This window comes from Corvus cornix, chromosome 6 (genome assembly GCF_000738735.6).
Source record: "Corvus cornix cornix isolate S_Up_H32 chromosome 6, ASM73873v5, whole genome shotgun sequence".
In the NCBI taxonomy this organism is placed as follows: domain Eukaryota; kingdom Metazoa; phylum Chordata; class Aves; order Passeriformes; family Corvidae; genus Corvus; species Corvus cornix.
The window spans coordinates 3,181,841-3,196,863 of record NC_046336.1 but is presented as its reverse complement, the minus strand read 5'-3'; the positions used below and the strand labels follow the sequence as shown (position 1 = coordinate 3,196,863).

The 15,023-nt window shown below is 47.1% G+C and overlaps 1 protein-coding gene across 3 annotated transcripts in view; it reads right to left on the bottom strand.

The window, feature by feature from the left end:
* CTBP2 (C-terminal binding protein 2) overlaps window positions 1–15,023 on the bottom strand; it is a 286,616-nt gene that overhangs the window by 113,482 nt on the left and 158,111 nt on the right. The window lies entirely within an intron of this gene.

Genomic DNA, 15,023 nt, shown 5'->3' with positions numbered 1-15,023 from the left:
TCAATTAACTCCCAGTGCCGTGACTTTTTCCTGATCAGTGAACAGTTAAACCAGAATTACTATCTGCAGTTCTTGATGAGATCAAAACAGGTAAAAGGACAATACCACTGGAGATGTGTAAACCCAGACAGTGCTCCAAGGCTAGTGCCTGAGCGACCTGCTCCACTGCCAGCTCAGGACTTTGCAGAGGAGCCTGCAGGACCTGCTCTGACCTCCTCCAGAGGCAGTTTCCAGTAACTTGACTACACTCTGAGCTCGCTCTTGGCTTTTAGAACCCGCACAACAGCCTCCAGCTCAACCACAGGCTGCCTGGTCACTCTGAGACACACAAGAAAGACAACAGGGCATCCTCAAAGGTTTGCCAAGCCCTGCTCTATTCACATCAGGGCAGGTATGACTTCGCAGTCCCAGCCTCTTCTGGGCCAGGCATGAGTTCAGCATCTGCATTTGCCCAGCAAATCCATGCAATTTGCAGACATCAAAATCGGAACAAAGCAAAATCGCTGAATTCCCTGGTTTTGTTTCTTGACATTGATTCCTCTTCAACTGCTTCCTCCCTCAGCAGGAAAGCCCAAGCCACTGGATGCCCATCCATCTTGAGCTGGGTGACACCAGCCAATGACACACAGCTGGTGACAGCAGGCTTTTGCTCTGGGGACCTGGCCAGGATTACTGCTCCATCTCCTTCCTTGAGAAGCAGCCCGCTCTGGAAGGCGGCCGGGATGCGCTGCCGGCTCCAGCCCGGGAGGCTTTGCTGGCAGAGGCAGAGATGAGCAGGTAGCAGCTCCAGAGAGCTCCTGCACAGCAGCACAGCACGGGCAGCACCACTGCCAGCAGCCAAAGCTCCTGATCTCCTGGAGGCCGGACTGCTCCACAGATCTGCCCTTGACCCAAATGCCCTGAAAGCTGGAGTGCAGAGCACCACATCCCACAGCTTTTCCTTTCCCCTGGGAGAGGTTTCACCGTTTGGCCCAGCAGCTTCATCACTTTGGTCCACCACCACTCCAACCACCCCGGCTCCTCCGTGGGAGTCGCTCCCTTCACCCTGCAAAGACCCAGCCAACCTCCCAGCTCTGCTAATGAATGCAGAATGGCAGCCCCAGGTGGAACACAGACAGCTGGAAGTGGGAGAGCCAACAACAAGCCAAAGGCTATTTTGGAAGGATCTGAAAAACTGCTGAGCGGTGATTTATTCAACAGATTCATCAGTTCACCAACTTTCCGAAGCTTCGGAGATGGTATAAATGTAACAAGTGAGTCTCTTGCATGAATAAAAAATTACGTTTTACATAAATTAAATATATAATTTGATTAAACATGTTTATGTCTCTGCAGTGACATTTAGAATAGGAAGTATTCATTTTCTGTTTTGAAAGGGAAAAAACTCTTTCAAATGTAATTTGAAGCTGTCAAACCAATCTTCTTTACAGATCTTTTAAATGTCACATACCTTCGAAAGGGGATGGCAGATTCCTTTTAAATATGCAATTGCAAACAGTCCAAGCAAAATCAAGAATTTATTAAAATATGCTACTGACATTTATACTGATTAGGTATAGCCCTTTCCTCACTCCCTTTCGATAGACTCCCCTACAAAAGATGTGTCACAACAGCTCCCATTAACTCTGCGCTCGCTCTAATTCCCCAGCACACCACCAGCCCTTCCCAACCGGCAAAATCCAGCTGCAGGAGAAGAACCTCTTCTTCTCTAGGGGCAATAATATGGATTTGTGGTTCCTTTACATGAAGAATTGTACTTTTTGATGATTTCTCACCAGCACGCCTGAAATTTATAACCAAAAATATTAACTGCACTTACTTTAAATCAAGTGCAGCACTACCCCTAATGGCTTTAAATGGGAGAGTGTGTTAATCATACTCATAAAGAAAACCCACTGCAACTCATTTCCAACAACTTTACAGGAGCAACCTGTATGTTTTGTTTTATAATCACAATATCTAGCCTTAGATTATTCATTATTTTCCCTACTTAGAATGCATTTCTGGATTGTTTTTTCCTTTCCCTTTTCTACCAGTGAATGATCGAGTGCAGCAATGATGGCAGCTCCCATTCCCAGTTGCTCCCCACTGACATACTGGACATTTTAGGGTCATTTTATTTTTTTAAAAGACAAAGAATTTAATGATTATTTCTTCTCTTCTGTCACCAGGTCAGTGAAGTGCACAGGCATAACTCTCATTAGCATTAATGGAAATCCCCACTGTAAATTCTCCCCCGTGAAGCAACATTAAAAGCAAGGCCATCCTGAGCAAGCACACTCAAATTGGAAAATAAAATATACCTCCCATTTCTCACTACCACCAAAAGGAAAACATAATGAAGAGCAGGAGATTAAGCTACAATTCCTGTATCAAATCTTCCTTGTACTCTATAATTACTCAACACAACATACACAATAGTTACTCCTTAATGATGAGGATTTGTTGCACGTTATTGAAAGACTTTATCCTAATGCTCTCTCAACTTTCTGGTGCGTAACACAGCCAATTACAGCACGGCCACTGTGACATAAATCACAATCACCACCAAATCTGCCTTTCTTCAAGCTTACACTCAGTGTTTAAAAATCCTCCACTACCTGCCCATCCACCATGAGGAAAGCCACACTGGTGGGTTCAGCTTGTGAGGGCTAACAAAGTCATTTGCCTCCAGTCCCCTTCCCTTCCTCCACCAACCATTGCAAAGGGTGACCAAGATTTCCGGGAATTCCCAAAGATGCACTTTGGAACTCGTGACACAAATATCAATACACAGTCCCTCGGTGAACAGCTGCTCTCTGGTTCATGGGTCTGTCAATACCTTCTGCTGACACAACAGTGATCATCAGTGTCATAAACATTCTTTAAATACAGCCAGGGAAAGCTGAACACCATAGAAAGCACATCCCTTTTCAGGGGTTTCTCAACCATGCACAGTAAGTCACTGTTCCATCCCTCAGAGCTCCTCCCATCGCTCCCCTAAATCACATCTTCTGCAGGACTCAGGAGAGCTGGGCCACCAGAGGAGATCCTGCCTGACACCCACCACACCTGGATGAACTCAGCACCACGTGGGGTAGCTCATTTCTTCACAGAGCCCCTTGAACCACACAGCATCATCTTCCCGGGGGAGGGCACTCAGCACCTGACAGCACAGCACCTTCTCTATCCCATCCAAACCATTTTTCCTGCTCCCACAGAAAACAAGGAATCTTTTGGCTAGCTGAGGCAGTGTTATTCCATTTCCTTGCACTTGGAAAGGGATCCTTGACCAAGACTCATCTGCAGAGCAGGGATAGCAAGGAATTTGTGTTCTGTCTCTGCTTCTCCGTGTACCCAGTCGCATTTATACATGCTAACACATAGACATAAGAACAACCAAACACCTGAGATGTAAATGGGACCAGCTCAGCATTGGCTGTGTCCATCCCCCTGGTTTGTGGAGTCCAGTCCCACCAATCCCTTTGGATTGCTGGGGAGCACAAGAGTTAAGCTCTCTTCGTGTTTAAATCAACTTCAGCCAGTCCACGGTACTTTCCAAACCTCTGTAAGGTCTTACAAGTTTTGTGCACAAAAAAAAATGGTCTGGACTTCAGGCAGGACTCCTTTCCCCTTCCTGCCTTTCCAAGGAATGAGTGAAGGGACAACCACCAAACACTGTACATGCAGCCTTTGCAGGCAGGCCATTGCCCTGAGGAGAACACCTTCAATCCCTGAAGGTTTATTCTCATGAAGTGCAGCCTTGGGAGCTGTCAGGGGCTGCTTTCTGCCCGGCTTTTTTTTCCCAAGCACTGCCAATGCAGGAATGGCACCTGGAAAAGGCAGGAAATCTGCCTGGTGGGCTTCCCAAAAGCACAGCGAGTCTGATCCACACCCGAGCTACTCTGAAACACAATTTTGGAGCACGTCACCAGCTGGTGTAAATCAGCATCACTACAGCAGTGTGGCAGAGAGCGGAGCCTGGCCCCCATCACCGCTCCAAGGCACAGGAACATCCCTGATTCCCTCTGACAGAATCAGCGCACTCATCACCGGCGTTTTTCTGAGCCAGAGCAGGAGGTTTGCCTTTATTTCCACTTTACTGCACCCTGCTGACCCAGGACATGACTTAAAAACACCAGCTATGGAGTGACAAGATTTAACAGTCAAGTGATAACGCGCTCTTGGTGCTAAAAGCCTCCTCGGGAAGGTTCTGCTTTGTCACATGAGCAGCCCGGGCACACAAACACATCTCGGGAGACCGGCCCCCGGATGGGCCAGATCAACCTCACGTCCTCTGTGACAGCACAAGACACAGACTCCTCTCAGACTGCCTTCTGTGCAGTTCCCAACACGAGCTTTCCAATGACAACTGCGAAGTCCCCTCCGCAGGAGTCGGTTCTGTCCAAACCTATCCCCACTTCCAAGCAGCCCCTTCACTCCCTGAGCATTTCCTAAGCCAGCAGACCCCCGTCCTCCTCCATCTCCACCACACTGAACAGCACCAGCAGCTCTCAGTGTTAGGTATCCAGCAGAGACACCATTCCTCCCTCCTGGATCATGGTATTTGCTCAATTTCTGGGAGCAGGAATGGGGGAAGCGGCCGTGGAAGGAATAATACCTGAAGACAGTTATGGAAAAATTACACAACCATAACACAAACTCCATACAGAGTGTGTGAGCATGCAAGCATTTCTCCTGCCATAACAAAATTAATGCAAAACATGCTGGGATCTTGTTCTTCCGATGTGACATGGGCATTATTTTTGTTGATCTGTCTGCTGGGTTTTTGAAAGCCATCGCTTCCTGCATTCCACAAGAGAAACTTTACACTCACAAAACCTGGTACCATTTCATTTTACTCTTCCTGTCTTTATTCTATTTGTTTATTCAGCTAGCCAATGTGAGAGGCCGTAAATCGCACTGCTACTTAAGTCACAGGGGGAATTCCTTTAAACCTAAGTAAAAACTCATAAACAACTTCCTGCAGTCAACAATGCATTCATTTTCTTCTCTGCTTTCCGACTAATCTTCCAGCTAACAAATCAAATCAAGTACCCAAATGTAATTATTCTCTTGTGATAATCATCTCCTTATACTCACAGCATACCTTGGCTTATTTCTTCTCAAATTAAAATTAGCAGAGAGGCTTGGGATGGCGGGAAGGAGAGGAGGAAAGGTTATGAGCCATTGATAAACCGAAGGTACAACAAGGAAACTCTTCAAGTCGACCAAAGTCCTGCATCTTGAGCAGAAGGTTTGCCTTTTTGTGCTAGGTTGGTGAAAAAAACTGATGCCAAATCCAATTTAGATTCACTTTTTATTAGTATGACTCATAGTACAGTTTTCAAGGCAATGAAGTGCACGATACAAAAAGTAGATGATTTTAGAACCAGGACAATTCCCCTAAGCTTGCTGGAAGCAATGCAACTACAAATAAATCCAGGAATTAATCTGTGACAAAGTCAATAGAAAGCCAAGAAACCTTCACAAAATGCACACACACAGAGGACAATGTGGGGTGAACATTTATTTAACCCTCCATGAAATTTGCTGTTTGTCTTGTAATTAGCCCTTCCACACCCCTCCTGCTTGCTGTGGGCAGGGACAGAGCCTGGTGGTCATTCCCACCGGGATGGCAGGTCAGGGATGAGCAAGGTAAATGCCCCAGAGGAATGATCCCTCCCACAGCCACGGACCCGCTGCGTCACCACCGCTCCACGCCATCGGATCACAGAGGGATGGCCAGCGCCGACAGCGGGGCCAGGAGCACCAGGCTAAAAATAAACCCACAGAAATAAACTTGCCTTGGCTGCCAGCCTCCTGAGGATGCAAAGGCACACAGCTGGAAGGGAGCAACAACAGCCCCGAAGTCGTCAGTGTGTATGCAACACCGCAAAGGGATAGTGTCAGAGGGGAAGAGGGAAGAGACCCACCATAGGCATGGAAATGCAGTGGGAGTGGGAATGAAATCCCAGCAGGTGAGTGGCAGCCTGCCCAAACTCATCCTCATCCTCTCCAGAGTGCAGCTGGGGAAGGCAGAAGCTGGCACAACCCACCTGGGAATGTGATGCTGCAAGCCAAGGTCCATGAGAACAGAGCTGGAGGGCAGCTGGTAACCCTACTCTGCATCATTTTCTTTTATTTCACTGCTTTACTTTGTCATCTTCAAACAAAACCCCCATGACAAGTTTTCCCACCAAACACCTTCTGTAAGCCTTTGCAAATGTGCAGGTTTGAAACAGAGAAAGAACAAGCCATGCCAGGCAGGGTCAGCCATTCCCAGTTAGGACATGGGCACTTCAGAGGACACACAGCTTATTCCAAAGGCTGCAGGTGTGGGAGCCCGGGGTGTTGAACAGAGCCCTGCTCACACAGCTCCAGCAGCACTTCCCTTGCCAGCCCTGTGCCTCACCAACGCAGCCACACCTCAAAAACAAACACCTGGATTCCTTCATCTGACCTACAGGACTGCCTGTGTGTTACAGAGTTCAGGAAGGGACAGCAGAGACACTTGGGAAGTGGTTTTTTTTTAAATTAGCTGGTTTGGGGAAAGATGCACATCGGTGTTTGCAGTATAATCAGTGACAACGCTCTGGCTGGTTAAACCCTTCAAATAAAAGGGGATTATTCTGCAAACACTGATGTATCCTTCAACAAGGACCACCATTAAATTGCTGACAAATTATTCCCCTACACAGCACACATTACAATGTGAGGAAACATTTCCAAGCCCAGGCTGCAGCCGTGTGTTGGTGCAGGGAGACAGGAGCAGCCTGGCACAGCAGCCAGATCCCAGAGCCTGACACATCCCATGGCTTAAAGTGAGGGAGGGATGGTCACCAGGCCACCAGCCACAACACAGAAGTCTCCTGCAGCACCTCCCTCCCAGCAGACCTTATCCTGAGTTTTCTGAGTGTCGTTTTTTTACTTTGATATATTTGTTTGACGCATTTCAAGTGAGATATTCCTAATTCTGTATGATGGAAAGTGATTTTTAAAGAAATGCTGTGATTTCCTGATGAAAACATTCACTCCGTGATTTAGAGGAAAAATCCACAAGAGATCATGAGCAGAGTTTCCCAGAGCTGATGGGGAGCAAGAGCCCCAGGGCTCTCCTCACCCCTTTTAGACACCGAGCACAGAACCACAGAATGGTTTGGGTTGGGAGGGGCTTTAAAGATCATCTTGTTCCAACCTCCTTCCAGGGGCAGGGACACCTTCCACCAGACCACGTTGCTCCAAGCCCCATCCAAGCTGACCATAGTCTTGGCCAGCTCATTTTAACCTACTGATGCTTTGCAAAATGTTTTGAAACCCTGAAATAAAGACCTCGTAGTAGTATAATGAAAAAATCTTGTATCATCTCTATGGGGAGCTGAAACTCCCTAACACTCCCTTTGCACAAAGTTTACATTAGGAAAAATAATTAAACAGCTATTGGACTGATTCTGTGCCTGTTCAGCAAATATCAGTACCTTGGTAACTTCCTTATGACTTTACGGAGTTTCCTGTAATTCCCAGGGAATTACCAGTGTTTCTACACTTCCATGCAGGTTATTTCAGGGGTTTGGGTCTTGGCTTGTGGCACATGAACATGGCATCACTCACACAAGCCAACACCTGCACAACTCCCCAGAGCAGATCTTAGCTGCTGAGGGTATCCAAGATTTCAAAGGATGGTCACTGAAATCACAGGCAAACATCAATTTGTTAGAGAAATGCTGCTCCAAGCGTCCTTTTCCTCTGCACCAGCCAACAGGGAAAGACAAGGTGTACCATGGAAACTCACAGGAGGGGTAGACTGGATAGTGGGAAGGAATTCCTCCCTGTGAGGGTGGGCAGGCCCTGGCACAGGGTGCCCAGAGCAGCTGGGGCTGCCCCTGGATCCCTGGCAGTGCCCAAGGCCAGGCTGGATGGGACTTGGAGCAGCCTGGGACAGTGGAAGGTGTCCCTGCCCATGGCAGGGGTGGCACTGGATGAGCTTCAAAGTCCCTTCCCTCCCAAATCATTCCATGGTTCCCTGAGTCTGTGAAGCAGGGGTGACTCTGCAGTGGCCATGAGCTGTGGGGCGGCTGCCCCGGACTTTGGGGTGCACAGACCTGAGCAAGGGGTGCCCGCCCAGCTGGCACCACACCTCCTCCTGCTGTGGAGCAGAGGAGCCTGAGAGGAGCTCAACAGGAGAGAGGATGGAGGTCAGGACTGACTGAACATCTCAGCTTTACGTGGTATGCATCTATCCCAGGAAGCAATGTATTTTTTATGCCTTTTTTTTTTTCTTCTATCTGCTATTTTCAAGTCCCAAAAAAGCTACAGGACACGGAGCATCGTTATGCACACCACAACCTGAGCACAGCAGGCAATTTTAACATTTCAGCTGCATGCACAAAACCCTCTAACACATGTATATTTTATTTGATTTACTGCAATACTTTTCCTCCATCTCTTGAAAGTAATTTTTCTCTAAAGCGTAACTGCTTAATTGGCAAGTGTACAAAATATAATTACACTGCATACAAGTTACAATATTGCTTATGGGAATATCACTGTTGATGCATTCTGCTTTATTTTGTGTTTAATCTCTATTAAGAGATCTGTGTGAAAATAGCAAGGTACTCTTGATCTTATAAACATGACATGTAGTTCAGTCATTTCCCTGCCTACCCAAAGCCCAAACAAATGCAATTGAAAGGCAACAGAGAATTCCTGGGCTAGCTTGGCATGTCCAAGTTAATAAAATTCTTACATTCTCCTCTAAAGAAAGTGCAGTCCACAGGACACTTAAAAAGAAAATCCCCAACCTCTCCAGGCTGAGGTTTGTCACATCCATTACACTTTGAGACGACAGAAAGACGTGGCACATAGGAATACATCGCTCTGTGTGACAGCTTTAGGGGGGTTTATTACATTCCCCACAAGGACCTTTGCAATCCCATCTTTTACAATGAAAGGATAAAGAAGTAACACAGCGACGTGGCTGACTCGTGCCAGCGCGGGGAGCAGTGCCTGGTGCTTGGCACAGCAAAACCTCCCACCCTTTGTGCCCCTGGCTCTGCCAGCCAGGCCAATGCAATTCCCAAACTGCAGGAAGATGTGTCAAGGGAGGGTGAGGTTGGGTATCAGGAGAAGGTTCTTCCCCCAGAGGATGCTTGGCACTGAACAGGCTCCCCAGGGAATGGGCATGGCCCCAAGGCTGCGTTTGGACACTGCTCTCAGGGATGCACAGGGTGGGATTGCTGGGGTGTCTGTGCAGGGCCAGGAGTTGGACTGATGATCCCTGTGGGTCCCTTCCAGCTCAGGAGCAGCTGTGGGACCCTTCCACCAGCCCCAGAGCAGCTGCCCATGCTGTGAGCACTTACACCTGTCTGTAAGGCACACGCAGGAGGAGATGCCCTGTGCAGGAATGGGTCTCACTGCTCTGACAGACACCTACCATCGGCATGGTTTAAGTGCCTTAAAGGTTTATTTCATTTGCTTGAGTAATGAGATTAATGTGATGTTTGCTTGTTTAAGCTAAATCATACAAAGCCAAACATCTAAACGTCCTTAATTCGTGGCATTAGCCCAGGCTGTGTTACCATGTGAGCCCATCTCACTGTCCTGCTTTTAATTGCACCAACAAATTCCCGCTTTGCTCCAGGTCCTCTCCCAGAGTTCAGACAGCACAGGGACACCTCAAGCAGACAAATAAACCAATCAAGATTGTCACTTTGACATTTTACCACACTCCTTGTTTTCTCTGCCACTGTTTTTTAACATAGTTTACTTCTACACCTAAAAACCCAGTGTAAACCCAGCAGATACAGACCTTTGTGTATTTATTTTTAAATAGAGATAGACATGTACCTCTGTGCATAGATACAGGAGTAGATACACAGGTATATAGGTGTCTATAGGTATATACAGATACACACACATACAGAAGGGATATGAAACAATGTTCCTGCCATAACAGCTCCTGCATACTCAAGCACCACACGGACCAGAGCCCAGCGATCCCACAGACCTCACCCATGAATGGTGGATGAGATGGGCAGATCCATCTGCAACCCCACCTAAAAGCAGAGTAAACCTGCAAACCTCCAGCTGTACATTCCCACTTCAAAATAAAAGTAAACACGCAAACAAACGCATTGCTTTTGTACCTACCACTACCCCAGCACTGTATAATTAATGTTTAAATCTAAATTTGATCTGTTTTGATCAGTTTTCACTCTTCTACTCACAGGTTTCCCAACAGGGATAGAGTTATTTCTGACGTACCATGGTCACCAAGAGCTGGCTGGGAGTTTGAGTGAGTTCTGCACAATTAGATACAGCACATGACTTTCAGAAAAAGGAATCCTCCCTCAGTTCCTTCCTGCACCTAAATTAACTCTCACCTGACCCAGGTATTAACCACAAAATGGACCAACACAGCCCCTGTGAACTTCTCACCCTGTGCCTGGTGTTGATACAGAGGTAGCTCACCCCTATAACAGATACAAGGCAGTTTTTAAGGAAACGGTGGGAAATGAAGAACCCACCTAAGCACTCAAGATCCCATCCTGCAATCTCCACCTTCAGACAGAGGGCTCCTCTCTGCAAGTCACCCTCTGGAAGAAGATCTGTCATGCTGGTGCTTGGGCTCTGCAAACCCTTGGATGCTCTCATTTAAATGATGGGCTTTCATGGATTCTGAGGTCAGAAGCAGCCCCCTTGATTTTCCAGCTTGACATACTGCACACTAACTTACCTAAATCAATCCCTGCTTGAGTCTCATTCACTCCAATGAACAAACATCCCTGAATTTGGCATTTCCAAAGGTGGACAAATCACCAGCACCTTCAGCAGCCTCTTCCACCACCATCACTGCTGAAACCGTGGACCTTAGCTCTATTCTTTCCCTGGCTTCACCTTCCAGCTTTCAGGTCTTGTTAAAACTCTGCCTGCTAGGCCCAAGAACTCTTTATTATTCGATTTATTTTCCCTGTGACAACACTAATTCCCTTAATTAATTTACCTTCCAACACTCTCCTGGATTAAGTCAGGCAGACAGAGGTCCTGGCCCCTTCCCCAGCATCTCTTCCCGGCCCCTTTGGCATTCCCACAGCCCTCCCCAGCCCCTTCTCAACAGGCAGCAGGGACAGGGTGGCTGCCACGTCCCTCCCCCAGCCTGGCAGCCACCTGCCAGCGCAGACAAGGAGCACACAAGACCTTTGGCCATAATATCATATTAGTGGTGCTGGCTCGTGCCTCCTCGCTGCCCCACGAAGACATGATTTCTCCAGACAGCATCCTGGAGCTACGGCCCGAGTTGTTTGCTCTGAGATAGAGGAATTTACAGTTGGCCATCTGAGAAATATTACCTGCTCCTAGCCAAGCAGTACAAATTGCTGTCACCAGCAGTCACTCCTGTTTGTTATTTACCACTCTCCCAATCTTGGTGACATTTCAAGCTCCAGCTGCAGTGACTCTCTGCCTTATCACGGCTTGCTCAAACATTAAGCAGTGTGAGGACAGAAATGGGTGTTCAGGGAGGCTTCTGGAAAGCGTTGTTTGGAAATTATTCCTGGTTTTACCATGGGATTTTGAGAGCTGACACTCTCAGTTCTGCATATCCCCAATCCAAACAGTACTGCTGTACCAAGCTGCATTTCTTGCTGAATTTTAAGGAAATAAACCCCCCTCAGTTACTTTTATCAATCCCATTCATGAGCTCTTTAAGTGAAAAGAGAGAAGTTGGTTCTCAAGGATGTGCTGCCCCCAAACCCATGCCAATGGGAACCGAGTGCATTGCCGTCCTGCCTCCATCATCAAATAAATCCTCGGAATGCTTGCCCAGGGCTCATGTGGAGCTGACAGGTCTGTGGTGCTCAGCCTGGCCCATTTACTGCTTTTCTAGAATAACACAAGGTAAGCATTGCCACAGCTCACAGGAACTCTTCAGTAGTTCAAGACTTAGTAAAAAATTCACATTACTGCCTCAGTTTACTCTCTAAACCTCTTCAACGAGAGACACCAGGGCTGAAGCACAAAAGTCTGACTACAGCAGTGGCTGCTCAACATTCAATTCTACCACAATATTAACAGGGAATAAACATATCATCACTTTTCCCCATCAAAAAGTGTAATATTTATGATTTTTCTATTAACATCATGTTAATTTGCTCCGGTTCCTCTCCCAGAGGTCAGACAGCACAGCGACACCTCAAGCAGACAAATAAACCAATCAACATTGTCAGTTTGACATTTTACCACACTCCTTGTTTTCTCTGCCACTGTTTTGCAACTCCAGTGTTCCACCTGCATTATCACCTCAGAGAGGAGAAAATAAAACTAAAAAGCTCCAGATGTTTATTCCTGGTTCTTAAAAAAACTGTAACCCAGTTTTATTTCTAACATCTTACAGTACTGTTTGTTGTTCTCATCACTACCAGCCACAGCTTCCCTCTGCATCCCTTTCCCCTTCCCTCAAGGTTTGATTTCTGTTCTCTGCTATTGATTCCCCTCTCAGGCACTTGGGTGTGCAGACATGGACTGAATTGGTGCACCCCAATTTGGCATCCAGCACCTTAAAAAACCCAGAACCCCAGCTGGAACAGCAACAGGTGAAGGTGGCACAGACAAGCAGAGACCCCCAGCCAGATTCTCCCTCCTAACACATCATTCAACTGAATTTTTTTCAGAAACAACCACAACATGAATCAGTGGCCACAACCTCACTGCCTGTGGCTAGACCAGAGCGAGATCTCATCCCAGCAAAGAGCAAAGCTGAAGTTGGCACAGGTATCCCAGTATTAAGCTTTGGGACATCCTAATTCCAGGCTTAATGTTGCACTGTACCATTTTAGTATGAAAAAAGGGAAGAGCTCAAACAAGTGGCAAATATAAAATCTACACGAGATTGTGCTGCAGGATCATGAAACCTCTGAGAACTATGAGAACATGTAAACTAATGAAAAGGGGTTTTTTCCACATACTGAATTGAAATTAATGTCATCCACAACTAATTGCAGCAAAGCTTAAGGCTCTCAACTTTTAAATGTAACAACTACTATTTAGCCTAATTACTTCGCTTAATTTACTGATTCCTTCCAACATCCCCTCTCATGGAAAACCTGGTTTTCAACATAAAAATGACAAAAAACCTGACACTGTATGACAACTCTACAGGTACCACCAGCACCTCTTGTATTTGGCCTCAAAGATTTTTTTAAAGGGGAATTTATTTGCAGGGTTTTCCCTCCAGCTAACACAAATAAAGGACTTCCCCACACTCCTGCAGAGCCCATCACACCCCAGGGTGTGACACCCACTGCCTGTGCAGGAACCAGCTGTGGGATTCATTGCTGGTTTTGCTTATTTTCTACCCCAGCAACGATGTTACCAGCTCCAACACCGTGCCAGCTGCATGGAAAACTACTGGATTTCCCTCTCTTCCCTCTGCCTCTTTTGGGGCTGATCCTGTACTCCTTGTACACCTGCTGCTCTTCCCAAAACCCAAGAGCATTTCAAAGGGGCTCATCCATGCTCCCAGCCAGGGTCCCTCACACCTTGCAGAACCACAAATTATAGTTATTACAGTAATAACCAAAGGCCAGGCTAATTTTGGAACATCCTACAATTTTGTGCCAACCTCTCCAGCACGCAAGCTCCTCTTTTTCCAATGTGAATGGATTGCTAAAAAAAAAAAAGAAGAAGAGAGACAGCATCCATTACATATCTGTTATATTTAGCAACAGAGAATCCATCTGCATTATTCCTGGTCTCATTAAAGACTTGGCTCCTTGTAAATATTGTGTCTGTAATCCCCACGTTCTCCCTCCGCTCAGTGCTTCAGGGGTCTATTTCTGTAATAATTGGTGTGTGTTGTTGCACAGAAACAGTGGCTGAGTGTCTGTCAACATTGCACAAGTCAATGTACACAGCAGCAACCGCAGCACAACTCCTGTGGAAATCAGCTCCACGAGGTTCCTACAGCACCTCCTCAGAAAACTCGCTGCCAAGGAATCCTGCACTCTACACCTGGGCCCAAAAAATGGTGGGATTTGGTCAACTTCGATTCGGCCACCGTGGTGGCAGAGATCCCACACTGCTCCAACTGCTGGTGGGGATTAGGGAGAGGACCTGAGTGAAGCAGAGTCCAAAATTCAACAACCAAGCAGGTTTCTTTTAGCCATATAAAATCTATATCCATCAGGAGGGATGGAAATTAGCCCAGGAAGAAGCAGGGCAGTTACTTTCAGCAGGACCACTGTTTTTTACTGGCTCAAAGGATACATTAAATCACTGCTAGATAAGGCTGGAGGAGCAAATCATTAATAATTAATATCTACAACTGATGCATTCAGGTTACTTGGGTTTTATTTGAATCTTACAGTAAAGGCCCAGAACAGATGGGACTTTATGGATGCCTATCGAGATGCCCACCTTGATCCACCCTGGAAGACCATGTATTTGAAAAACAAGGCTGAATTGTCCCAAATAACCCTGTCATGCATGGACACACAGCTCCCATCAACTGTGGAGCAGGGGGACCCTGAAAGCTATTCCAGGAACTGTCCTCCCCTGGGAAAACCACAGAGCAGGGATAAGCATTCAGGATGCCCCAGAGCATGCTCTGCTCCTGGCTGGGATTTCAGGATGGGCTAAAAACCCCATGAAAACCCCCAAAATTGGCAACCCCGCCAGGCAGCAGCAATGATGACCTCAGGGAAGGGTGGGTAGGTCCATCAAAGTTGATTCCAACCATGCTGAGCCCTCTCCACGACTGCTGAAGGGGTCTGACAGCAGCTCCTTACCCACTCCCTGGGAGCTACACACATCTCCCCACCGGATAAAACATGTGGAACACCCAAAACCACACCACCAATGGGAACGGAGGCAGTGACACACACAGCACTTCGGGGCATCCTCTGCAGCACCACAGCTTTGGTGTTTTGCCCCAAACACTGCCCTTGTTCCTCACCACGCTTCTCCTGACACAGGACACAATTACAGACCTCAGACCAGGCAAAGCAAACTCCATCCCACCCACACTGAACTCCAGAGTGTGCAGGTGC